The 11,927-nt window shown below is 43.0% G+C and overlaps 1 long non-coding RNA gene across 1 annotated transcript in view; it reads left to right on the forward strand.

Annotated features, from left to right (window-relative positions):
- LOC141988138 (uncharacterized) overlaps nt 1-5,138 on the forward strand; it is a 30,483-nt gene extending 25,345 nt beyond the window's left edge. Inside the window, exon 3 of the long non-coding RNA XR_012639671.1 lies at nt 5,041-5,138. This is a non-coding gene — a long non-coding RNA (uncharacterized LOC141988138). The remainder of the gene's footprint in view (nt 1-5,040) is intronic.
- The last annotated feature ends 6,789 nt before the right edge of the window (nt 5,139-11,927 follow it).

The following is an 11,927-nucleotide window of genomic DNA, read 5'->3' on the forward strand; positions in this document are numbered from 1 at the left end:
CACTTCAGCTGGGAATTTCAGACCAATGGACCTTGATTTTTCAAAAAGCAGCTTTCACGTGTACAAGTTCAACTTTGCACATTCACACACTTGTTTGTGTACTTTTTTTGTGCATTATCAACTTTGTTCATGCCTGATTGAATTTTCTGGGCTGATTCTCCACTGCCCAGCCTGTGTGGCCTTTATATCTGTGTAAAGAGGCACTTGTCACTCCCTTTGCACAGGTGTAAACTACACAGGCAGTAAGGCAGTGGAGACTCTGGCCCTTTGTGCACAAAACCCATTTGTTCCAATGCAAGTTCTGCAGGCAAATGCTATCATCTGTTTTCATTGGTGTTATTATCTATCACTTCTGTTGAAGCATGTTGGTGCTTCAAAAGTGTGCATGCAGCTGTGCAATGAGGCAAAACTGTACACTCATAAAAGAAAGCCATGTTCTGAAAATCAGGTGCATTCCCTGTACTGATGCTGTTTTGGAGCACAGTAACACAAGAAATATAAATGACACAGGAGCGGTCCATTCCACACACACTTTCTCTTTAGCGACACATCAGAGTTTTTTCACCGAACCTCTCTTGCTAAATCATTGGTCATATCGGCTAGGTATTGGTGATAAATGTATCATATTGATAGCTAAATATTGGTAGCTAAATGTATCATAATGCATCACTGTAACATCTCCAATACCTTCTGATAAATGGCTTCAATCTCTTGCTGCAGCAGCAATTTATGAAAGAATATCGTATAAACTTCAAGATAAACTCCCCAAATTTGAAGAGTGCCTCTTTTTACACTTTATAGATAGAGGCAAAGATTGTACATCTTCTCCAATACATATGTTTGAAAATGGTCTAGTATAATTCCCTAAAGGTACAGGGATCAGAGGGCAGAGCTTCAGCTGATATAAAATGTCATAGCTCCAATGAAGCTATGACAATTTATACCAGCTGAAGGGCTGTCCCCCAGTTCCTGCTTCCTGTTAGTCTTCCACCTCTGAGGCCTTATGGAGGTGATCTTTCCCCCCTCCTTTTGCAAGGAATCCCCAGAAGGGAGATCTGGATGGCTGCTTTTGGAGCCCCAAAAGGGAGCAGAGCTAGCTAGAGAATATGACCCCATGTCTTTAAAGTATGATATCTTGCAGTTTTGCAAACGGGCACTTCTGCCCTCTCTTTCAAATGCTTTCCAAAGCACCTAGCACTTGCTTCTAACCGGGCAAAGTCCTGAGGTGATGGACTTCCAGTTGTGACAGATCTTACAACCACATGCAGTATCTTTAGGGAAAATATATTGTATTAAGGTTGTGAACAATTTATGTATCACTATGTGCCAGGGATTGTATGCAGCGCCTGAGGGGAGTGTTGCTTTTAGCTCCTCCAGGAACTAAGAACAATGTGTGTGTGTGTGTATGTGGGTGGGTGATTAAGGTGAATCACTCAGGGTGTAAACACCTCCAGAGAGGTACCACCCACCCAAGGAAGCTTGCAGATATTGATGCAAACTGGGTTTCCACAGACCAACAAAGAAAGGGCTTTTGGCATAAAAAGGATGAATTTAAATAGACTCAGGGCCTTCTTTCTTATCCAACAAATTGACAGGACTTTCCATCCAAGGGGACTCCCAGCCCTTGCAGAAGGGTTGGAAAGACTTTGGCCTACTACAGCCCCATAAGACTGATGGGTAACTCCTGGTATGTTTAATGGGTGTTTAAATCTGTGTATTGTTTTGATTATGTTTTCTCTGTAATGCTTTTACCTTAAGAATAAATGTGCTTGCTTAGAAAGAGCTGTGTGGTAACTTGTAACTGCTGGCAGTACACTGTTCATAGCCCTCAGACAGAAAGCAAAACACAGGCATCTGCTTTTAGGCAGACTGGCTTGCTGGGGATATCAAAGGGTAAGGCAGGGAGCTCTGCAGCTTTAAAACTCCAGTCAGGAGGGATAAAGACGTGGGTCTCTGCCCAAGAGAAGTGATGGCTAAGGATCTGGGAGCCCACGGAATGGGCATACAGGGGCAGTTACCCTGAAACAGTGACAATAGTTACGACAATTTTATGTAGAGAAAAACTCTTCTGAATCATTTTAAGACGTTGACGGGACTCCCTGTGAGCCCTGTCTAGTAGCTAAGGCAGGTGGAGGGATAAAGAACATAACAGAAATAAAATGTTTTAAAAATCTTTCTACAACATTCCCAGAATCGTTTTTTCTGACACTTATGTGACATGTAGAGAATATGTGATAGTATGATATAATGGTTGTATTAGCACTCACTTCTCTATCTCTGGCTGATTCACTCATCCCAAACTCAGACTTATAAAACCTTTATTTCATGCCATCATATATTCCTGTTGTATATAATAAAATCATACATAAATTACTAATAAAATAAGCAACCAACCAGAAACCAACAAGCTATGTCTGCAAAGCATATTTCATGATCTTTTAGTACCTCTTGTCCTTCCTATATTCCCTTTAAATGTGGCATCTCTTGGTGTCCTTTGTTGAACTATTGTAAACACTATTGCGAGAAATAACAAATAAGATATTTTAAATATCCAGAATCAGTATTCAAATTCTGCCAGCACACAAGCTCTCCAGTGAGTCACCAGACTGTACATTTGAGCTATAATTCTTTTAAGTTAAAATGAGTGGAAAACTAGGCTGTTAAGTTTGGGCCAAATCCTGGAACAGCACACTGTCTGAAGTGACCAGACTGCAGCTTGGGATCACCATGGGAACTGGGGTAAGGAAAGAAACCTCCCCTCAGTATCTGGAGCCGTAGCAGAGCTGCTCTATGGTTGCAGTAGCGCAAGCAGTGGGTGCACCCCCCACAATCCTATGAGGAGCACACCCAGTGGATCCAGATAGTTGTGGATCCACCAGATTCATCTAATTCAGTGGTCTCCCACCTGTGGTCCGAGGACCCCTCAGGGTCTGCAAACTATGTTTAAGATTTCCAAAGGGGTCTGCACCTCCATTTGAAACTTTTTAGAGGTCCACAAATGAAAAAAGGTTGAAAACCACTGACCTAATCTATCTTCTGGAGTGAGGCCTAGCCTGGTCCTGGCCCCCAATATCACTTGCATACTGGGATAAAGAAAACCACCCCTGAGCAGAGCTCCATGCAATGCAGGAGGTATGGAGTCCCTGTATGTAAGATGATCAGGCAAGCGTTGCCAAAACATTCCTGCCCTGAATCTGCGCTTGGTTTTCTGAGTTGGAGGGCTTCACTGTCATGAACATGGATCAGGGAACTGCACCTTGCTCTGGTTGGTGCATGTGTGCAGACAGGAGTCTGGGCCTGAGGAAAGGGGGATACCTACTTTTGCAGTGGGATCCCCTTGGTTCCCCAGGGTTCAAGTTCTCTGGGGTGAGGAAGTGGCTGGGCTCCTCTGGGCAATACAGAGCATGTGAAAATAGGGAGGTCCTTGTTCCAAGAGGGGTTAAGAGAAGGTGTCAGGAATCATCTGTGATAGCTGTATGTCTATTCCTCACCTACCCAGCTAGGGCAAATTTATAGTGATGGCCAAAATCTAGCCCTCAGAATTTCCTGTATAGAAGAGAATAGGGCCCTCAATGACTTCAATGGGAGCTTTGCTTGAGTAAGGATTAAATAAAAAAGTCAGGATTTGGCCCACAGTTGCAATTAAATATTTTAGATGAATTTACACAAATACATTTATAACCACAAAGTAGGACTCTGTATAGAGAATATACAATAGGCGAATCTCTGTTATATTTAGTGTGGTGGTGGTGTACTTTAGAGTACGTTTCTCCACTCTCTGACGAGACAGTTGCTCTAAGTGCACTTGTTTTTTCCCCAGCTTTTCAGTAGACCAATAAATGCCTAAGTAACACTATTACTATAAAACAAGCTGCACAGCACAAAGATGTAGTTACTGGAAGGATGTCACATCATTGTTTCTTTTCCATTAAATGTTTACTTTAGGCCTTTTAGAAACCATAGATGTATAAAGGTTACTCATTCAGGTTTAGAGAAATGCATCATAAGGCAATTTTCAGAGTGGCACAAAAAAGTTATGAACACGAATCTCATTATTATTCATGCACAGCACTAAGAAAATGTAGCCCTGATGAGACATAGCAAAACTGAAAAAACAACAAAGACAAAAATGTTTTGGATCCTGATTGTCAGATGCCAGTATAGGGAAGAACAGGTTATTTTCCATCATCTACTCTGTATTTTTATCATCTTAATTCCCTGCAAATTTTAAACAGGGTTTCTTGGGAGGATAGGAGTGAATATGTGTGAGTTGCAAGGTGTACATGACCTGCCAAACTCAATGTTATAGGATTTTTTGGATGTTTTTCACTTCATGTTTAGTAGAGGAATTCTTTTATGGTTAATTTGTCAGACAGGCACAGAGGAGGAAAATGTCAAGAGTTGTAGAAGCAAAGGTTGCAAACTCAAATATTCAAGAGTCCAGCTCTTATATGTGAAAAGTTAGTAGTGCCCAAAAGGCTCTAAATATTATTGATAAATACTTGAAAATGCTTCCTGAAATATGCAGGCAATGGAGCTAAGGGTCATGGTCCTTGAGAACGGGTCACCTACTGTGACAGTCTGTACACTTATGTTTACCCTTTTTAGAAGACTATAATAAATTTTGTACAAAGTATGCCTTATGAGGTATCATTTGAAAACTTATAATTTGCTGATCATTATTGCCCTTGTAAAATATGTGTGGCAACACTGTATATAAAGTTATAAGATTCTACATATTCCAAGTTTAGAAAAGGAGGCACAAACCAGTTCTTCAAAGATAAAAGGCAAACTGACACCTCAGCCAAGTGTCAACAAAATCAAATGGCCTATCACCTGGTTAAGTGGCCATTCTTTGGCAAGTAAAAAAGGTGTGAGTGAAAAATCTGCATTTTGGCAAAGAAACAGCTGGAAGTTCCCATCCCCCCAGACCTTCTGTCTCCTGACCCCCAGCTGGAGATGATTCTCAAAGAAGAGAAAAAGTATAAAGAATGGGGAACAGATGCTCCCATGTAATTCCTGTCTTTCTCTCTGCTCAAGGCATCAACAACTCTGGAAAGACAAGGAAATTAACACTGAACTGGGGCAGAGGTCCTGGCTAAAAGGACTCCAGCCAGCAAGACTGCTAGAACATGTGGTGAGAGAAACCTTTGCTTTGAATTCAATTAGCTTGTTAAGTTAGATATTAATTGTGTTTTATCTTTTATTTGCTTGCAACCAATTCTGACTTTTATGCCTCATTACTTGGAATCATTTAAAATCTATCTATAATTAATACATTTGTTTTATTGTTTTATCTAAACAGGTATGAGTTTGGATTGAAGTGTTTGGGAAACTTAATTTGGGATAACAGGATTTGTACATATCATTTTCTATTAATGAACTGATGGACGTTCTACGAGCTTGTATTGTCCAGGAGGGTGCTGGAGCAATACAAGACGCACATTTCTGGAGGAAAGTCTCGGATTGGGAATTTGCTGGTGTTACTCTGCAGTGTAATTCCTGGCTGGCTGGCTACAGCACTCATACAATATACTTGGGAGTGATTTACATGCTGGAGGCTGTGTGAGAGTAGACCAGGAGTGGTTGCTTACGCTTTCCTTCCCCCACCCCCAATTCCTCACCTGGAGGTGATGTGGCTCTGGATGTTAGCCCCAGGATGGCAACAGCAGCGCAGAAGTATGGGTGAAAATGGGATGCTAAGTTGGCTGTGAAAAGTTATATTGATGAATATCACTTTCCGCATTGCCACCCTTACCTCTGTGCTGCTGCTGGCATGGCACTGCCTTCAGAGCTGGTGGTTCAGCCAGCAGCTGCTGCTCTCCACTCTGTCTTCAGGGCTGGGTGGCAGTATATGTATTTGTGGGGAGGGGAGGATAAACAACTACAGACACAAAGAAGAGGGGCCTGATCAAATAAGTTTGAGAACCACTGAACTAGGGTTATATTCCCAGTCCTACAACTGGCTCTGTGTGGCTGTACTCTTGTACGTGCACCATAGCTCATTGCAGGAGTGGGGCCCTAGATGTGATGCAGTGAATGAGGGCACCAGAAAGGAAATGAAGGGGTGAGGAAAGATACAAAAGTAACAGAACAGAGTTATTCAGTTTAAGTATGTGCACTCCAACTAATAGATTTTAAGACCAGATGGGACCATTATGATGGGACCATTAGACTTTGACTCCCTCACGGAACTGATGGGCAGGATCCCCTGGGAGAATAACATGAGGGGGAAAGGAGTCCAGGAGAGCTGGCTGTATTTTAAAGAATCCTTATTGAGGTTACAGGGACAAACCATCCTGACGTGTAGAAAGAATAGTAAATATGGCAGGCGACCAGCTTGGCTTAACAGTGAAATCCTTGCTGATCTTAAATACAAAAAAGAAGCTTACAAGAAGTGGAAGATTGGACAAATGACTAGGGATGAGTATAAAAATATTGCTCGGGCATGCAGGAGTGAAATCAGGAAGGCCAAATCACACCTAGAGTTGCAGCTAGCAAGAGATGTTAAGAGTAAAAAGAAGGGTTTCTTCAGGTATGTTAGCAACAAGAAGAAGGTCAAGGAAAGTGTGGGCCCCTTACTGAATGAGGGAGGCAACCTAGTGACAGAGGATGTGGAAAAAGCTAATGTACTCAATGCTTTTTTTGCGTCTGTCTTCAGGAACAAGGTCAGCTCCCAGACTACTGCACTGGGCAGCACAGCATGGGGAGGAGGTGACCAGCCCTCTGTGGAGAAAGAAGTGGTTCGGGACTATTTAGAAAAGCTGGACGAGCACAAATCCATGGGGCCAGATGCGCTGCATCCGAGAGTGCTAAAGGAGTTGGCGGATGTGATTGCAGAGCCATTGGCCATTATCTTTGAAAACTCATGGCGATCGGGGGAAGTCCCGGCTGACTGGAAAAAGCCTAATGTAGTGCCCATCTTTAAAAAAGGGAAGAAGGAGGATCTGGGAACTACAGGCCAGTCAGCCTCACCTCAGTCCCTCAGAAAAATCATGGAGCAGGTCCTCAAGGAATCAATTCTGAAGCACTTAGGGGAGAGGAAAGTGATCAGGAACAGTCAGCATGGATTCACCAAGGGCAAGTCATGCCTGACTAATTAATTGCCTTCTATGACAAGATAATTGGCTCTGTGGATGAGGGAAAAGTGGTGGATGTGTTGTTCCTTGACTTTAGCAAAGCTTTTGACACGGTCTCCACAGTATTCTTGCCAGCAAGTTAAGAAGTATGGGCTGGATGAATGGACTATAAGGTGGATAGAAAGTTGGCTAGATTGTCGGGCTCAACGGGTAGTGATCAATGGCTCCATGTCTAGTTGGCAGCCGGTATCAAGTGGAGTGCCCCAATGGTCGGTCCTAGGGCCGGTTTTGTTCAATATCTTCATAAATTATCTGGAGGATGGTGTGGATTGCACCCTCAGCAAGTCTGCAGATGACACTAAACTGGGAGGAGTGGTAGATATGCTGGAGGGTAGGAATAGGATACAGAGGGCCCTAGACAAATTAGCGGATTGGGCCAAAAGAAATCTGATGAGGTTCAACAAGGACAAGTGCAGAGTCCTGCACTTAGGACGGAAGAATCCCATGCACCGCTACAGACTAGGGACCAAATGGCTCAGCAGCAGTTCTGCAGAAAAGGACCTAGGGGTTACAGTGGACGAGAAGCTGGATATGAGTCAACAGTGTGCCCTTGTTGCCAAGAAGGCCAATGGCATTTTGGGATGTATAAGTAGGGGCATTGCCAGCAGATCGAGGGACGTGATCGTTCCCCTCTATTCGACATTGGTGAGGCCTCATCTGGAGTACTGTGTCCAGTTTTGGGCCCCACACTACAAGAAGGATTTGGAAAAATTGGAAAGAGTCCAGTGGAGAGCAACAAAAATGATTAGGGGACTGGAACACATGACTTATGAGGAGAGGCTGAGGGAACTGGGATTGTTTAGTCTGCAGAAGAGAAGAATGAGGGGGGATTTGATAGCTGCTTTCAACTACCTGAAAGGGGGTTCCAAAGAGGTTGGATCTAGACTATTCTCAGTGGTAGCTGATGACAGAACAAGGAGTAATGGTCTCAAGTTGCAGTGGGGGCGGTTTAGGTTGGATATTAGGAAATACTTTTTCACTAGGAGGGTGGTGAAACACTGGAATGCATTACCTAGGGAGGTGGTGGAATCTCCTTTCTTAGATATTTTTAAGGTCAGGCTTGACAGAGCCCTGGCTGGGATGATTTAGTTGGGGATTGGTCCTGCTTTCAGCAGGGGCTTGGACTAGATGACCTCCTGAGGTCCCTTCCAACCCTGATATTCTATGATTCTCTGATCAGCTAGTTCAACCTCCTGGATAACACAGGCCATATAACTTTACCCAGCAATTCCTGCATCAATCCCATATCTTTTAGAAAGACTAAGTAATAGAATTTCTACAACATCCCTAGGGAGGTTGTTCCAATAGTTATTTGCCCTCACCATTAAACATTTGGCCCTTAATCTGAATTTGTCCAGCCATTGGCTCTCATTATACCTTTGTCTGTTGGATTTAAAAGCGCTCTGCTATCAGAAATCTTCACCCTTTGTTGGTATTTACAGACTGATCAAATCACCTACTCTCCTGGATAATTTAATCGTTTGAGCTTCTTAAGTCTTTCACGGTAAGACACGTTTTCCTCAGACCTCAGATCATTCTCATAGCTCTTTTCTGAACCCTAGCCAACTTTTCAATATGCTTTTTGAAGTATGGACCCCAGAACTGGACACAGTATTCCAGTAATGTTCTCACTAATGCTGTATATATAGGTAATATCACCTCCCTGCTTCTACTTGATATGCCTCTGTTTATACATCCAAGGATAATATTTACTCTCTTAGCCACAGCATTGCACTGGGAGCCAATGTGCAGCTGATTCTCCACTAATACCCCTAAATCCTTTTTAGAGTCACTGCTTTCCAGTGTTCTAGGATACAGTTCCTTATATTCTCAGTGTGACCTATTATCTTTGTTTCTAAATGTATGACTTTGCATATGCATTAAAACATACGTTGTTCAAACGAGTCCAAGCAATCTTACCAAGCAATTAAGCTGATCTGTTCTTCTCATTATTTACCATTCCCTCAATTTTTGTGTCAATTGCAAACTTTACTAGCAATAATTTTATATATTTTTTCTAAATCGTTAAGAAAGATACTGAATAGCAATGGGTCAAGAACCTACTCAAATCGCCCTCAGTGGATGATGGTTCCCCTTTTATAATTACCTTTTACAATCTAACAGCCAGTTTTCAAACCATTTAATATGTGCTGCATTGATTTTGTACAGTGCTAATTTTTTAATCAGAATGTTGCTTGGTATTAAATAAAATGCCTCACTGAAGTCAAAATATATCAAAACCGCTTTCTTTGTCAACAAAACTTGTAATTTCATTTAAAAAATAAATTTGTTACTCCCCTCACCCTTTTAAATACTGTCCCATCTTGATACTACAATATACTATTATTATTACTTACTGACTCATGAGTTGGTTGCTTTCAGAACACTGATGTGGCAGCATAAGGAGCATTAACATGATCAGTCTGCACAATGGCAGCTCTCCATTTCTGTGTGTTACAAAACTCAACCTGTTCCTGTCTGCTAAGCACTGACAGAAGTTGTTTCTTTATTGGAGAATATCATCTTAAGTGTTCATTCTGTGTCAAGACTTGCACAGTTTTCATATGTGGCCAAAAAAGGAGGAATCGCTTTGCCAGTATTTAAACTTTGCACTCAAGCATGTGATCAGTCAAACCCAAACAGATGTCAGTCCATGTATTTCAGATTGTTTTAATATCATACGTCCAATGCACAAGCCCTGCCGCAGAGAGAATCAGAGTAAAAATGAAGAAAGTGGTGCATACAATTAGCATACATGCAGAGTGATTTTAAAACATCTGTATGAAATTCTCTTACAAAAATGTCTAAAAAAACCTGAAATTTTCTTACAGAAATGTTAGGATTTTTTTTTTTTTTTTTTTTTTTGCGGTGGAGAACTAAGCAATAAAACCCCCCCTCAATTTTAAAAAAAAATGTTTGGATTAAATTCATCTTTATTATGTGAACTCTTTAGACTGCAGGGTTGCATTTGGTCCATTACTGGAGGTTTTATATCAAGTTTTTGTCAAATCAATAATTCTTTTTATTTCTTTCAGAGGGTGGATAAGTTATCTGGTGCTCACTTGTACAAGTACTATATTTAAAATATTTTACGTGTAGGAAATGTATTTAATTAAAGGGCAAGATAATGTCATAGATAGGATAAAAATAAAGTGGTCATTAATAATGTTACTGATAGTTTCAGACTTAAGACCCATCTCTGTACTGTGAAGTAAACATGTCGGAGGAATTTCAGTATATTTTACAGCCTTAATCCCTGTTAGGTCTCTCTTGATTGGCCCGGAATAAAATCTAACTGGGGATGACAAAAAAATATGTCCATCAACTTTGCTCATGCATTGCAACATAAAAATTGACTGGAGTCATTGACTACAGGTAGGAATGTGCTAAACTGCCCAAGATAAATATGCTGGTTTGTGGATACTCATTCACTCCACTTTTGTCTGCCACCTTGATTTTTGGATTAGGCATTCATGGATAAAAAGTAGGTGATCTGAAAAAATAGTGTGTGTCTTTTAAAAGACAGTATCGTGTTATGTTACTCCCTTCACAGAAATTTATGTTACACGGTGCTAGACTATGGGCTAAGCTTAATGTAATATGATGCATTAAAAACTGCACATCATGGCTGCAATGTGTGTCAGAACAATGGATTGTTATATCAGATCTCTCTTCATCTGTAAGTAGGGACCCATGGAAATCATTCATAAAGGGATATATTCTCTCCTTGATGCATGTGAATAAATCCCATTCTCTCTCGCTGCTCCCAGCCCTCCACCTGAAGGTCGGTCTAGACCAGGAAAATCTGCTTCTTCTAAAAATCAAATTAGCTAACACGATTTAAATAATTACTTAGTATAAGTACAGTTAAATACACCTTTAAAAATCATGTTCGGGAAAGGGGTGGCAGGTTTGTATAATTTTTGGTGATGCCCAGAACAGATCCAAATCCCGCCCCCCCCACACCTGCCTTGTAAGCCGATATATATATTTTAAAATAATGTAAAAATGTGAGGGCTCTGGGGTGGGGCTGGTGATGAGGGGTTTGGGGTGTGAGAGGGGCACAGGCAGAGGGTTGGGGTGCAGGGGTGAGGGCTGTGGGGTGGGGCTGGGGATGAGGGTTCACAGTGCAGGAGGGGGCTTAAGGTTGGGGCATAGGGTTAGGGTGCAGGGGGATGAGGGCTGGGGATGAGGGGTTTGGGGTGTAGGTGGGGCTCACGGCTAGGGCAGAGGGTTGCGGTGCAGGTGAGGTGAGGGCTCTAGCTGTGGGTGTGGGCTCTGGGGTGGGGCGGGGCTGGGGATGAGTAGTTGGGGTGCAGGCAGGCTGCCCTGGGGCTGGGTCCAGAGAGGAGGACTCCCCTCAGCCCTCTCCCTCCCCAGCAGCACGCTCACTTCGCACCACTGTCACTGCACGTGCTCCCAAGGCCCTTCTCAGTTCCAGGAAGCCCCCTTGCCTCCCCTGTGGTGGGTGCTGGTGTGGGGGGGCTGCCATCACATGTGCGCCTCCTCCCCTGCAGCTGCCCCTCACTGTAGCCTCACTGGGGGTCGGGGATGGGGCTGCCCCTTGACCAGCATGGGGCAGGAGCGGTGACTGCGGGTCGGGGGGCCCTGTGCTGGTGGAGGGTTCTGCCGGAAAAGGGAAGGGTCTGAGGCGGAAGGGCAGGGGCAGTCTGGGTCAGCCTGCCCTGGCACTAGTGGTTGGGGGGCACTAGGACCCTGCATGCTGGGAGCCAGCGGAGCTGAGTGCAGCAAGGAGCTGCAGGGGGCAGCCAACAGCTTGAAGCAGGG

This window comes from Natator depressus, chromosome 5 (assembly GCF_965152275.1).
Source record: "Natator depressus isolate rNatDep1 chromosome 5, rNatDep2.hap1, whole genome shotgun sequence".
Lineage (NCBI taxonomy): Eukaryota > Metazoa > Chordata > Testudines > Cheloniidae > Natator > Natator depressus.